Raw genomic sequence first — 14,857 nt, forward strand, 5'->3', positions numbered from 1 at the left:
GCCCGAGGTCCCCCTCCAGCGACGAACATACTTCCGGCTCGCCCGAGGCCCTGTCTTCGCCAAGAAGCAACCCTGACCAAATCGCCGCGCCAACCGACCAAATCGCAGGAGCATTTAATGCAACGGTGGTCTGACACCTTTATCCCGACGCGCGCCCTTCAGTCGACAGAGTCGAAGTGACCGCAATCACTTCGCCGCTCCACTGACCGGCCTGACAGAAGGACAGCGTCGCCTGCGCCGTACCGACTGCAGTGCCACTTGACAGAGTGAGGCTGACAGGCAGTCAGGCCCGGCCTCAGGCACCATAGGAAGCTCCGCTCCGCCCAACCCAGGGCTCGGACTCGGGCTAAGCCCCGGAAGACGGCGAATTCCGCTCCGCCCGACCCAGGGCTCGGACTCGGGCTAAGCCCCGGAAGACGGCGAACTCCGCTCCGCCCGACCCAGGGCTCGGTCTCGGGCTAAGCCCCGGAAGACGGCGAACTCCGCTCCGCCCGACCCAGGGCTCGGACTCGGGCTAAGCCCCGGAAGACGGCGAACTCCGCTTCGCCCGACCCAGGGCTCGGACTCGGGCTAAGCCCCGGAAGACGGCGAACTCCGCTCCGCCCGACCCAGGGCTCGGACTCGGGCTAAGCCCCGGAAGACGGCGAACTCCGCTCCGCCCGACCAAGGGCTCGGACTTGGGCTCAGCCCCGGAAGACGACGAACACCGCTCCGCCCGACCCCAGGGCTCGGACTCAGCCCTGGCCTCAGCTGACGATCTCCGCCTCGCCCGACCCAGGGGCTCGGACTCGACCTCGGCCACGGAAGATAGACTCGACCTCGACCTCGGAGGAGCCTTCACATCGCCCAACCTAGGGCGCAGACCAGCCACGTCAACAGGAGGCGCCGTCATCACCCTACCCCAAGCTGACTCAGGCCACGGGGAACAAGACCGGTGTCCCATCTGGCTCGCTCCGCCAGATAGGCAATGATGGCACCCTGCACACTCTGTGACGACGGCGGCTCTCAGCCCCCTTACGGAAGCAAGAGGACGTCAGCAAGGACTCGACAGCTCCGACAGCTGTCCTTCCTCCAGGCTCCAGCACTCCTCCGACGGCCACGACACCACACGAACCGGGTGCCAAGACCTCTCCGGCCGCCACGATGGCGTGTACTTAGGGCGCTAGCTCTCCTCCGCTAGACACGTAGCACTCTGCTACACCCCCCATTGTACACCTGGATCCTCTCCTTGCGCCTATAAAAGGAAGGACCAGGGCCCTCTTAGAGAGGGTGGGCCGCGTGGGGACGAGGACGGGACAGGCGCTCGCGTGAGGCCGCTCGCTCCCTCTCTCGCATGGACGCTTGTAACCCTCTACTGCAAGCGCACCCGACCTGGGCGCGGGACGAACACGAAGGCCGTGGGATTTCCACCTCTCTCACGCCCGTCTCCGGCCACCTTTCTCCCCCCTTCGCGCTCGGCCTCGCGCCGACCCATCTGGGCTGGGGCACGCGGCGACATTTCACTCGTCGGCCCAGGGACCCCCCGGTCTCGAAACGCCGACAGTTGGCGCGCCAGGTAGGGGCCTGCTGCGTGTTGACGAACAGCTTCCCGTCAAGCTCCAGATGGGCAGTCTCCAGCAACCTCTCCAGCTCGGGACGGTGCTCCGTTTTGGGAGTCTTGAGTTCATGTCCCTCGACGACAGCTACGACATGATACTCCTTCCCTCGCCGTGCGACAGCAGCAATGGCGGCCGACAGCCCGCCCGCCGGCGGCGGAATCGACGACGTCTTCCCCGCGTGGTGGAAGAACAACATTCGAGCTCACCCCGTCCTCTCCCCCGCCGACGGAGGAGGAGGCGGCGCAACCAAGGCCAAGCAGGAGGCAACGCCTCGTCGGCCGTCGAGCGAGTCGGCGGCGCCGGCACCCCAATGGGGGGTGCGCCGGGCATCGACCTCGCGTTTGAGACGAAGACGAGCGCCGTCTCCCCGCAACGCGCCAATTCCAAGCAAATGGACGACGCCAGCACGCTCGCGGAAGGCTTGCTGGGCGTCACCCTCGTACCAGAGACGACGGTGCAGTCAGTCCCTGGCGTGACTTCATCACCGCCCGTCGACCAAGAGGTACCGACCGATTCTCATCTCACGCCCCCTGGATTCAGCCTCGACCCGCCAAGCGACTTTGCTTTGGCGGGCGCCCTCGTAGAGGCGAGTCCAAACCCTCTGGGGTTTCGTATGCGGTCACCTTGGGACCGGCTGACGGATGTCTCGACCTACGGGCCCTCTGGGTCCGAGGAAGACGACGTGCCCGACTTCTGTTGGGATTTCTCTGGACTTGGCAACCCCAGTGCCATGCGGGACTTCATGACCGCATGCGACTTCTGCCTTTTCGACTGTTCCGACGGTAGCCGCAGCCTCGGCGATGAGGACTGCGGCCCAAGCCGCGAATGTTTCCACGTCGATCTAGGGGGTCCCTCCGAAGGCAACCATCTCGGTATGCCAGAGGACGGTGATCTCCCTAGGCCTGTGCCTCGCGTTGACATCCTACGGGAGCTAGCAGTGGTCCCCGTTCAGGCGGGGGGTCATGACCCACAGCTCGAGCAAATCCACGGGGTGCCGGCCAGGCTCGACGAGGGAGCAGGAGCACTTGAGCCGATCCGCCGGGACGTCAGGCAGGAATGGGCGGGCCAACCTCCGGCCAGGGAAATGCGTCATCTACCCCAGGGCTTCCAGCACCGCATCGCCGACGATGCCAGGATGAGGCCGCCGCCCGCTTCCAGTGGAGTCGGGCAGAACCTGGCTGCAGCGGCAATGCTCCTCCGCGCGATGTCGGAGCTATCAACCACCGAGGGACGGCGAATCCAGGGAGAGCTCAAGAATCTCCTGGAGGACGCCGCGGTCCGACGGGTCGAAAGCTCCGCCTCCCGAAGGCAGAGGTACCCCTCGGAACATCGCGCCGCAACTTCCCGATTCATGCGGGAAGCCTCGGTTCACACCGGGCGCACGCGCAACACAGCGCCTGCGGCCCCGGGTCGCCTCGGCAACGAGCACCATCACCACGACCGTCGGGCCCACCCCGACGAGAGGGTGCGCCGAGGCTACCACCCCAGGCGTGGGGGGCGCTACGACAGCGGGGAGGATCAGAGTCCCTCGCCCGAACCACCCGGTCCGCAGGTTTTCAGCCGCGCCATATGCCGAGCGCCATTCCCGACCCGGTTCCGACCCTCGACTACTATCACAAAGTACTCGGGGGAGACGAGACCGGAACTGTGGCTCGCGGACTACCGGCTGGCCTGCCAACTAGGTGGAACGGATGATGACAACCTCATTGTAACGCCCCGAATTTTGCAGTTGAATTTTTTCTTTTCTTTACTCGCCAAAATTCGGGCGTTACCTTTCCCTTTTCTTTTTCCCCTCGCTAAACCTTGACCTTTTTCAAAGTTTAGCGGGATTCGGTTTGGATCTCCCGTGTAGGAAAAACCCTAAATACCTTATGTTGTTTGATGCACCATGCCGAACCTTGCATTTCTTTTGATTGCTTTGAAAGTGCAAATGCATGCATGTAGAAAGATCGGATTTCGAAAATGAGGAGAAGATCTTTTCTTTCTTTTTCTCTCTCTTTCTCTCTCCTCTTTTTCTCTCTCTCCCGCGCCGTGGGCCGACCCCGGCCGGCCCAGCCGCCCCTGGCGCCCCCCCTTTTGGGCCCAATTGGCCCATGCCGCCCCCCATCTCCCTTTTTCCCAAAACCCTCTCCCTCTCCCTCTCATTTTCCCTCTCTCTCCCTAAGCCGCCGCCCCTACCCCTGCCCTAGCCGCCGCCCCTGCCTAGGCCGCCGCCCCTCCCCGTCGCCGATCGGCCGCCCCGCTCGGCCGCCCCGTCCCCGTCCCCGGTGAGGCCCCTCCCCCTCTCCTCCCTCCCCCTCTCCTCCCTCCCCCTCTCCTCCCTCCCCTTCCCCTCGCCGCTCGGCCCCATGGCCGGTTCGGCCGCCCGCCCCACCCCGCCCGCTCGGCCCCTTGGCCGCGCCCCCGGCCCCCCAGCGCGCCCCCGGCTCGGCCGCCTGGCCAGCCCGGCCCCCCCCCCCCCCCGCGCGCGCCCCCATGGCCGGCTCGGCCGCTCGGCCGCCCCGCGCCCTGCCCCGCGCCCCTGCGCGCCCAGCGGCTCGGCCGCCCCGCCCCCCTGCTCGGCCGGCTCGGCCACCCCCTGCGCCGCCCGCCCTTGCCAGCCCGGCCGCCCGCCGCCGGCTCAGCCGCCCCGGCTCGGCCGCCCCTGCGCGCCCCGCCTAGGGCCGGTTCAACCGCCCCCCCTCAGTTTTTTTTATTATTTTATTTTATTTACTTTCTGTGATCATAATTACTGTATTTTAAGTAGGCTAATCACTGTTCATGCTATGGGAAAATAGGAAGTTTAATTTAAAATTCCGTTATGTTATTGATTCACGTAGTTAATTGTTTACCCTGTGCAATGTTGATCAACTAAAAGTGATTAGGTTTCCATTAGTATATATAAATATATATAACAGAATTATTTTGTTAAAAACCAATTGTGTCATTAGTGCATAAGATTTAACCCCCTGCGAGACCTTTCCCGTTTCTTTCTAACCATAACAAATGCGTTATCGAATGTCATACTTGGTGCATATTCACTTTATTTGTTATCTTGTATGGTGTACTGTTCTTTTGTATTAAATATGTGGATGGATGTATGTATGTTTGCGCTCGCATAGAGAACGATTCGGTCGAAGAGCCCGAGGAATTCGCAGGAGAAGCCCCTGAGCAGCAGTCGTTTGGTGGAGGCAAGTGTCCTTTGACCTATCTCTGTCCTATTCATTCTTTAATTCACCTCCCGCATTACACATTTATACCTAAGGATTGACTAGCTTTTGTTATCCATGTCCTTGTTTACCTATTTGGGTCGGATTATTACTACTTAGTCTGATGCTATTGCTCAACTCTAATCAATGAACATGATGTGATTATCTATGATACGCTGTTTTCCCGTTCTTCTTTATGATTATACTTGTGGTTTTCAAGGGGACTCGAGCGGTTTCTCGAGTGCCTCTCCGTAAGGACCTGTTCTATGGATGACCGCCCGGGAAAACAGTGCAACCATGAGGGTGGAATGGGGTGCCCTTAGCTGAATAATTAGAGGATCCGGGATGTAGTTCACTTAGCCGTCGTGCCGTCAATGGGGCTCGGTGTATGCGGCTCGCTCTGCCAAGTTTGGGTTCGCCCCTTGGGGAGGAGTGCGGTGCATTTAGGAAACCTAACGGGTGGCTACAGCCCCGGGGAATCTTTGTAAAGGCTACGTAGTGAAACCCTGCCTATTCACCTTGGTAGTGTTTAAGGGTTTGATCGGCTCGAGGCAAGAGGGAATCACAGCTTGTGGGTAAAGTGCACAACCTCTGCAGAGTGTTATGAAACTGATATATCAGCCGTGCTCACGGTTATGAGCGGCCAAGGGAGCTCCAGAGATTAGTGATACTTGATCAGAGATATTTTGGTACAGGTGGCAATGAGATTGATGGTTCTGGTTATGATTATGGTATTGGTAAGTGGTATTCTTTCCGTTTGGAAAGGATACATTGGGTTAATAACTTGGGTTAATGTTAAAACCTGGCTTTCTACTAGTAAGTAATAACCTGACCAACTAAAAGCAACTGCTTGACTGATCCCCACATAAAGCTAGTCCACTACAGCCAAACAGGATACTTGCTGAGTATGTTGATGTGTACTCACCCTTGCTCTACACACCAAACCCCCCCCCAGGTTGTCAGCATTGCAACCACTGCTCAGGAGAAGATGAAGCTGTGGAAGGAGACTTCCAGGAGTTCCAAGACAACGACGAGTTCTAGGTGTGGGTTAGCGGCAACCCCCAGTCGGCTGCCTGTGAAGGCCGTGTTATCTACGTTTCGTTTTCGCACTTTGATTTATTGTAAGGACTATATGGACGTCTCAGACGTATGATGTAATCGACTATTATTCCCTTTTAATACTATTTTGAGCACTGTGTGATGATGTCCATGTTATGTAACTGTTGTGTACGTGAATAACTGATCCTGGCACTTACATGGTTCGCATTCGGTTTGCCTTCTAAAAACCGGGTGTGACATAAGTGGTATCAAAGCCGTGCTGACTGTAGGACCGCTAACCTAGAGTAGAATGGTCGTTCTAAGGACTATAGACCTCTGTCCCTGCCTTGACTTTGATATCTCTTCAAAAGTTGGTCCTACTGACCAAACCTATGTTCTACTACATATTATACCTTGCTGAAAATTATGTTTTATTCTGATCCTTCATTTATTTATGATTCATTACTTGCTGGTCATATTAATTCTGTTCTCACCCTTTTGCTTGCGATGTCTTTTGTAGATGGCTCGACTTAGACACACTGCACGAAAGTCAGTCATCCCCTTCTTACCCTCCCGCCTTGCTGAGCGTCCGCTTCGCCGTCCTGTGGCCGGACAGTCCAGCCACTTGGAGAGACTACACCACCGCCTGCGTGAGGAGCAGGAACGTCGACGACAGGAGCAGCAGAGCTCTTCCTTCTCGCTCCACCAGGAGATAGAGTCTGTGAGGAGCTGCTCTCCTGTGCTTCCTCTGGAGGCGCCCCCTGCACCACCACTGGGCGTCCCAGCTTCTGGAGTAGCTGCTGGAGGAGACCCAGACGACGGAGGTGGCGACGACAGCTCGAGCCACGACACCGACTTCTCTGCTAATCCTGAGCCGGAAGGATGGGTTGCTCGACCCATCACTCGCGACGCTGCTCGCGGGTGTCACTTCCACGATGCGCTCGACACCCTGCTACGTCGGGCATTTGACCGGCATACTTGGTCCGTCGAGTATCGCTGTGTGGTCTACCAGCACAGTCGCGGGGTCTACCCGGATCGCTGGGAGGCAACTTGCTTGGTGCGCTGCCCGGAGAACAGTCTCCAGGGAGCGGAGGCTTGCTCAGAGCACTATTCTATCTCTGAGCGGGACTCAGCTGAGGCAGCCATGCAAGATGCTGCACGGCGTGCGCTTTCGCACTACTGCTCGGTTTTCGGTGGGGCAGCTGACGGTCTTGACCTGAAGTATTACCCCCGCCGTTCATCTGGCAGCACAGGAGGCGTGATTGTCTCACCTGTCGGTGAGGGCAATCCTAGGTTGAGCAGCACAGTCAACCTAGCCGCCGTGCTAAACACGGAGCTGGACCATGCATTAGACGAGCTGAGTAGGGCTCGTGCTGAGATCGCCCTGCTGCGGGCTGAGCGCGCGGAACGTCGTCACCTGGACGGTGGTTCCCCCGCTCCCGTTGGGACTCAGCACCCGTACCGCTCACCTCAGCGTGGACACCAGTCTTATGGCAATCCCGCCTGCAAGACCAAGATAAACCTAGAACCATAGATCGTTAGAGTTGGATCTTGTAATTAATACGAAATAAATATATACATGGAAGCTTCAGTCTTAGCGTTAGTCTCGGTCTTAGTTAGTTTTAGTTAGACAGGGCAGTTTGCTATATCCTGTGCATTTATGTTTGTCATGATGAACTATGTTTGGTTTGGATCTTTGTAATGATTGTCACCAGAGTGTGGGTATCCCCTGCATTTTGGTTTACATACTATGTCAATAAAGTTAGTTATATAGTTGGGAAAACCTTTATTCTACTTTCCTCTTTATCTGAGAAGCTGTGTGGTCTGTGTTGGAGATCAGTGAAGATGCTCATCTGTTCAGTGCTGTTGGAGAATTCTATACTCTTTTCTTATGCTGCAAGCTTTGCCAGATCAGTTCTGATGTGTGGTTGCGTTCTGCAGATGTCAGAGAACAGGCGTAGAGGAGGAAGGCGTGCTCAGCAGGAGCAAGCCGGTCAGCAAGATGAGGCGCCCCAGCAGCAGCAGCTGCCGCCCCCGCCCCCGATGTCGATTGAGCAGATGTTTCTGATGCAGACTCAGGCAGTTCAAGCCATCGGTCAGACTCTGGCCGCCATTCAGCAGCAGCAGCAGCAGGCTCCACCCCAGCCTCAGATGCCTAGAGATAAGCGTGCTGAATTCATGAGAGGTCATCCACCAACGTTCGCTCATTCTTCCGACCCCATGGATGCTGAAGATTGGCTGCGCACTGTGGAGCGGGAGTTGCATACCGCTCAGTGCGATGACAGGGAGAAAGTTCTGTATGGTCCCCGTCTGTTGAGAGGAGCAGCCCAGTCATGGTGGGAGTCTTACCTCGCCACCCATGCCAACCCCGACACCATCACCTGGGAAGAGTTCAGAGGTAGCTTTCGTCAGTACCATGTGCCTGCAGGTCTGATGACAGTGAAGAAGGAGGAGTTCCTGGCCCTTAAGCAAGGGTCATCGTCTGTCAGTGAGTATCGGGACAGGTTTCTGCAGTTGTCTCGCTACGCTCCCGAAGATGTCAACACCGACGCCAAGCGACAATACCGTTTTCTGAGAGGCTTGGTTGACCCTCTGCAGTATCAGCTGATGAATCACACCTTCCCGACATTCCAGCACCTGATTGATAGAGCGATCATGACAGAAAGGAAGCGTAAGGAGATGGAAGATCGTAAGCGCAAGATCAGTGGACCCCAGCCTGGAAGCAGCAGCCGTCCCCGTTTCTCAGGCAATCAACCTCAGCAGTTCAGGCAGAACCAGCGTCCACCTCAGCAGCATCAGCAGCGTCAGCAGTATCAGCAGTTCCAAAGGCAGTATCCTCAGCATCAGTACCAGAACCGTCAGAGCAATCAGTCAGGAGGTCAGTTTCAGAAGCAGAATCAGCAAGCACCTCGTCTTCCTGCCCCAGCAAATCAGCAGAACAGTCAGGCAGCACCAGCTCAGGTTGGAAACAGGGCATGTTTCCACTGTGGAGAGCAAGGCCATTGGGTGATGCAATGTCCGAAGAAGGCAGCCCAGCAGCAGTCAGGCCCCAATGCCCCAGCAAAGCAGAATGTGTCTCAGCCTGGAGCAGGCAATCGCCCTCAGCCGCGCTATAATCATGGAAGGCTGAACCACTTGGAGGCTGAAGCAGTTCAGGAGACCCCCGACATGATAGTAGGTATGTTCCCAGTCGACTCCCATATTGCAGAAGTGTTATTTGATACTGGAGCAACACATTCTTTCATTACTGCATCATGGGTAGAAGCACATAATCTTCCAATTACTACCATGTCAACCCCTATTCAAATTGACTCAGCTGGTGGTAGAATTCGAGCTGATAGCATTTGTTTAAATGTAAGTGTGGAAATAAGGGGGATAGCGTTTCCCGCCAACCTTATAGTAATGGGTACTCAGGGAATAGATGTCATCCTAGGGATGAATTGGTTAGATAAGTATCAGGCAGTTATCAGTTGTGATAAAAGGACAATCAAGTTGGTGTCCCCACTAGGAGAGGAAGTGGTGACCGAGTTAGTCCCGCCTGAGCCAAAGAAAGGAAGTTGTTATCAGATGGCTGTCGATAGCAGTGAAGCAGACCCAATTGAGAGTATCAAGGTTGTGTCTGAATTCCCAGATGTGTTTCCAAAGGATTTACCGGGTATGCCACCAGAGCGGAAAGTTGAATTTGCTATAGAGCTTCTTCCTGGAACCGCCCCCATCTCTAAGAGAGCTTACAGAATATCTGGACCAGAGTTGGTTGAGCTTAAGAAGCAGATTGATGAGCTGTCAGAGAAAGGTTACATCCGGCCAAGCACCTCGCCTTGGGCCGCCCCTGCCTTGTTTGTGGAGAAGAAAGATGGCACCAAGAGGATGTGTATCGATTATCGAGCTTTGAATGAAGTCACGATCAAGAACAAGTATCCTTTGCCCAGAATAGAAGATCTGTTCGACCAGTTGAGAGGAGCCAGTGTGTTCTCCAAGATCGATCTGAGGTCAGGTTATCATCAGCTCAGGATCCGACCTTCGGACATTCTGAAGACGGCATTCATTACCAAGTATGGTTTATATGAGTTCACAGTGATGTCTTTTGGTTTGACCAATGCGCCAGCATTCTTTATGAACTTGATGAACAGTGTATTCATGGATTATCTTGATAAGTTCGTGGTGGTATTCATTGATGACATTCTGGTTTATTCTCAAAGTGAAGAAGAGCATGCAGATCATTTGAGGATGGTATTGCAGAGATTGCGAGAGCACCAGTTGTATGCAAAGTTGAGCAAGTGTGGGTTCTGGATCAGTGAAGTCCTGTTCTTGGGTCACATAATCAACAAAGAAGGATTGGCTGTGGATCCGAAGAAAGTGGCAGACATTCTAAACTGGAAAGCGCCAACGGATGCTCGAGGAATCAAGAGCTTCATTGGAATGGCCGGATATTATCGGCGATTCATTGAAGGGTTTTCGAAGATTGCGAAGCCAATGACAGCGTTGCTAGGCAACAAGGTTGAGTTCAAGTGGACCCAGAAATGCCAAGAGGCCTTTGAAGCGCTGAAAGAGAAGTTGACAACAGCGCCTGTCCTAGTCTTGCCTGATGTGCACAAGCCCTTCTCGGTGTATTGCGATGCTTGTTACACAGGTTTGGGATGTGTGTTGATGCAAGAGGGAAGAGTTGTGGCTTACTCGTCCCGACAGCTGAAGGTTCATGAGAAGAACTACCCAATCCATGATCTAGAGTTGGCAGCAGTGGTTCACGCACTGAAGACATAAAGGCACTATCTGTATGGACAGAAATGCGATGTTTACACAGACCACAAGAGTCTGAAGTACATATTCACTCAGTCAGAATTGAATATGAGGCAACGAAGATGGTTAGAATTGATCAAAGACTATGAGTTGGAGATTCATTACCATCCAGGAAAAGCGAACGTAGTGGCAGATGCTTTGAGCAGAAAGAGTCAAGTCAATCTGATGGTCGCTCGTCCGATGCCTTATGAGTTGGCCAAAGAGTTTGACAGGTTGAGTCTCGGGTTTCTGAACAATTCGCGAGGAGTCACAGTTGAATTGGAACCTACCTTGGAGCGCGAAATCAAAGAAGCGCAGAAAAATGATGAGAAGATCAGTGAGATTCGGCGATTGATTCTAGATGTCAGAGGCAAAGACTTTCGAGAAGATGCAGAAGGTGTGGTATGGTTCAAAGACCGCTTGTGTGTTCCCAATGTCCAGTCTATTCGGGAGTTGATTCTTAAGGAAGCTCATGAGACAGCTTATTCGATTCACCCTGGCAGTGAGAAGATGTATCAGGATCTGAAGAAGAAATTCTGGTGGTACGGAATGAAAAGAGAAATCGCAGAGCATGTGGCTATGTGCGATAGTTGTCGAAGAATTAAGGCAGAACACCAGAGACCAGCTGGATTGTTGCAACCGTTGCAGATCCCTCAGTGGAAATGGGATGAAATTGGTATGGATTTCATAGTCGGATTGCCTCGCACTCGAGCCGGCTACGATTCCATTTGGGTAGTAGTGGACCGCTTGACCAAGTCAGCCCACTTCATACCTGTCAAGACCAACTACAACAGTGCAGTATTGGCAGAATTGTATATGTCTCGGATCGTTTGTCTTCATGGTGTGCCAAAGAAGATAGTGTCAGACAGAGGAACGCAGTTCACCTCTCATTTCTGGCAGCAGTTGCATGAAGCCTTGGGCACGCATCTGAATTTCAGTTCAGCTTATCACCCGCAGACAGATGGTCAGACTGAAAGAACCAATCAAATCCTTGAAGATATGTTGAGAGCCTGTGCGTTGCAAGATCAGTCCGGATGGGACAAGCGATTGCCTTATGCGGAGTTTTCCTATAACAACAGTTACCAGGCCAGTTTGAAGATGTCACCGTTTCAAGCGCTGTATGGAAGGAGTTGCAGAACTCCGTTGCAATGGGATCAGCCTGGAGAGAAGCAGGTGTTTGGGCCAGATATTTTGCTTGAAGCCGAAGAGAACATCAAGATGGTCCGAGAGAATCTGAAGATAGCGCAATCAAGGCAGCGAAGCTATGCAGACACAAGAAGAAGAGAGCTGAGTTTCGAAGTCGGAGACTTTGTCTATCTGAAAGTGTCACCGATCAGAGGAGTCAGAAGATTCGGAGTCAAAGGCAAGCTGGCACCCCGCTACATTGGTCCGTATCAAATTCTCTCAAAGCGTGGAGAAGTGGCTTATCAGCTCAGCCTGCCAGAGAATTTGTCTGCTGTGCATGATGTCTTTCATGTGTCTCAATTGAAGAAGTGTTTGCGTGTGCCAGAAGAGCAGTTGCCAGTGGAAGGTCTTGAAGTCCAGGAGGACTTGACCTATATTGAGAAGCCAGCTCAGATCCTTGAGGTTGCAGATAGAGTCACCCGAAGGAAGACCGTCAGAATGTGCAAAGTCAGATGGAGTCACCACTCTGAGGAAGAAGCAACCTGGGAGCGTCAAGATGATCTGATGGCCAAGTACCCGGAGCTCTTTGCTAGCCAGCCCTGAATCTCGAGGGCGAGATTCTTTTAAGGGGGATAGGTTTGTAACGCCCCGAATTTTGCAGTTGAATTTTTTCTTTTCTTTACTCGCCAAAATTCGGGCGTTACCTTTCCCTTTTCTTTTTCCCCTCGCTAAACCTTGACCTTTTTCAAAGTTTAGCGGGATTCGGTTTGGATCTCCCGTGTAGGAAAAACCCTAAATACCTTATGTTGTTTGATGCACCATGCCGAACCTTGCATTTCTTTTGATTGCTTTGAAAGTGCAAATGCATGCATGTAGAAAGATCGGATTTCGAAAATGAGGAGAAGATCTTTTCTTTCTTTTTCTCTCTCTTTCTCTCTCCTCTTTTTCTCTCTCTCCCGCGCCGTGGGCCGACCCCGGCCGGCCCAGCCGCCCCTGGCGCCCCCCCTTTTGGGCCCAATTGGCCCATGCCGCCCCCCATCTCCCTTTTTCCCAAAACCCTCTCCCTCTCCCTCTCATTTTCCCTCTCTCTCCCTAAGCCGCCGCCCCTACCCCTGCCCTAGCCGCCGCCCCTGCCTAGGCCGCCGCCCCTCCCCGTCGCCGATCGGCCGCCCCGCTCGGCCGCCCCGTCCCCGTCCCCGGTGAGGCCCCTCCCCCTCTCCTCCCTCCCCCTCTCCTCCCTCCCCCTCTCCTCCCTCCCCTTCCCCTCGCCGCTCGGCCCCATGGCCGGTTCGGCCGCCCGCCCCACCCCGCCCGCTCGGCCCCTTGGCCGCGCCCCCGGCCCCCCAGCGCGCCCCCGGCTCGGCCGCCTGGCCAGCCCGGCCGCCCCCCCCCCCCCCCGCGCGCGCCCCCATGGCCGGCTCGGCCGCTCGGCCGCCCCGCGCCCTGCCCCGCGCCCCTGCGCGCCCAGCGGCTCGGCCGCCCCGCCCCCCTGCTCGGTCGGCTCGGCCGCCCCCTGCGCCGCCCGCCCTTGCCAGCCCGGCCGCCCGCCGCCGGCTCAGCCGCCCCGGCTCGGCCGCCCCTGCGCGCCCCGCCTAGGGCCGGTTCAACCGCCCCTAGGGCCGGTTCAACCGCCCCCCCCTCTGTTTTTTTATTTTTTTTTATTATTTTATTTTATTTACTTTCTGTGATCATAATTACTGTATTTTAAGTAGGCTAATCACTGTTCATGCTATGGGAAAATAGGAAGTTTAATTTAAAATTCCGTTATGTTATTGATTCACGTAGTTAATTGTTTACCCTGTGCAATGTTGATCAACTAAAAGTGATTAGGTTTCCATTAGTATATATAAATATATATAACAGAATTATTTTGTTAAAAACCAATTGTGTCATTAGTGCATAAGATTTAACCCCCTGCGAGACCTTTCCCGTTTCTTTCTAACCATAACAAATGCGTTATCGAATGTCATACTTGGTGCATATTCACTTTATTTGTTATCTTGTATGGTGTACTGTTCTTTTGTATTAAATATGTGGATGGATGTATGTATGTTTGCGCTCGCATAGAGAACGATTCGGTCGAAGAGCCCGAGGAATTCGCAGGAGAAGCCCCTGAGCAGCAGTCGTTTGGTGGAGGCAAGTGTCCTTTGACCTATCTCTGTCCTATTCATTCTTTAATTCACCTCCCGCATTACACATTTATACCTAAGGATTGACTAGCTTTTGTTATCCATGTCCTTGTTTACCTATTTGGGTCGGATTATTACTACTTAGTCTGATGCTATTGCTCAACTCTAATCAATGAACATGATGTGATTATCTATGATACGCTGTTTTCCCGTTCTTCTTTATGATTATACTTGTGGTTTTCAAGGGGACTCGAGCGGTTTCTCGAGTGCCTCTCCGTAAGGACCTGTTCTATGGATGACCGCCCGGGAAAACAGTGCAACCATGAGGGTGGAATGGGGTGCCCTTAGCTGAATAATTAGAGGATCCGGGATGTAGTTCACTTAGCCGTCGTGCCGTCAATGGGGCTCGGTGTATGCGGCTCGCTCTGCCAAGTTTGGGTTCGCCCCTTGGGGAGGAGTGCGGTGCATTTAGGAAACCTAACGGGTGGCTACAGCCCCGGGGAATCTTTGTAAAGGCTACGTAGTGAAACCCTGCCTATTCACCTTGGTAGTGTTTAAGGGTTTGATCGGCCCGAGGCAAGAGGGAATCACGGCTTGTGGGTAAAGTGCACAACCTCTGCAGAGTGTTATGAAACTGATATATCAGCCGTGCTCACGGTTATGAGCGGCCAAGGGAGCTCCAGAGATTAGTGATACTTGATCAGAGATATTTTGGTACAGGTGGCAATGAGATTGATGGTTCTGGTTATGATTATGGTATTGGTAAGTGGTATTCTTTCCGTTTGGAAAGGATACATTGGGTTAATAACTTGGGTTAATGTTAAAACCTGGCTTTCTACTAGTAAGTAATAACCTGACCAACTAAAAGCAACTGCTTGACTGATCCCCACATAAAGCTAGTCCACTACAGCCAAACAGGATACTTGCTGAGTATGTTGATGTGTACTCACCCTTGCTCTACACACCAAACCCCCCCCAGGTTGTCAGCATTGCAACCACTGCT

Source organism: Zea mays, chromosome 2 (assembly GCF_902167145.1).
Source record: "Zea mays cultivar B73 chromosome 2, Zm-B73-REFERENCE-NAM-5.0, whole genome shotgun sequence".
Classification (NCBI taxonomy): domain Eukaryota; kingdom Viridiplantae; phylum Streptophyta; class Magnoliopsida; order Poales; family Poaceae; genus Zea; species Zea mays.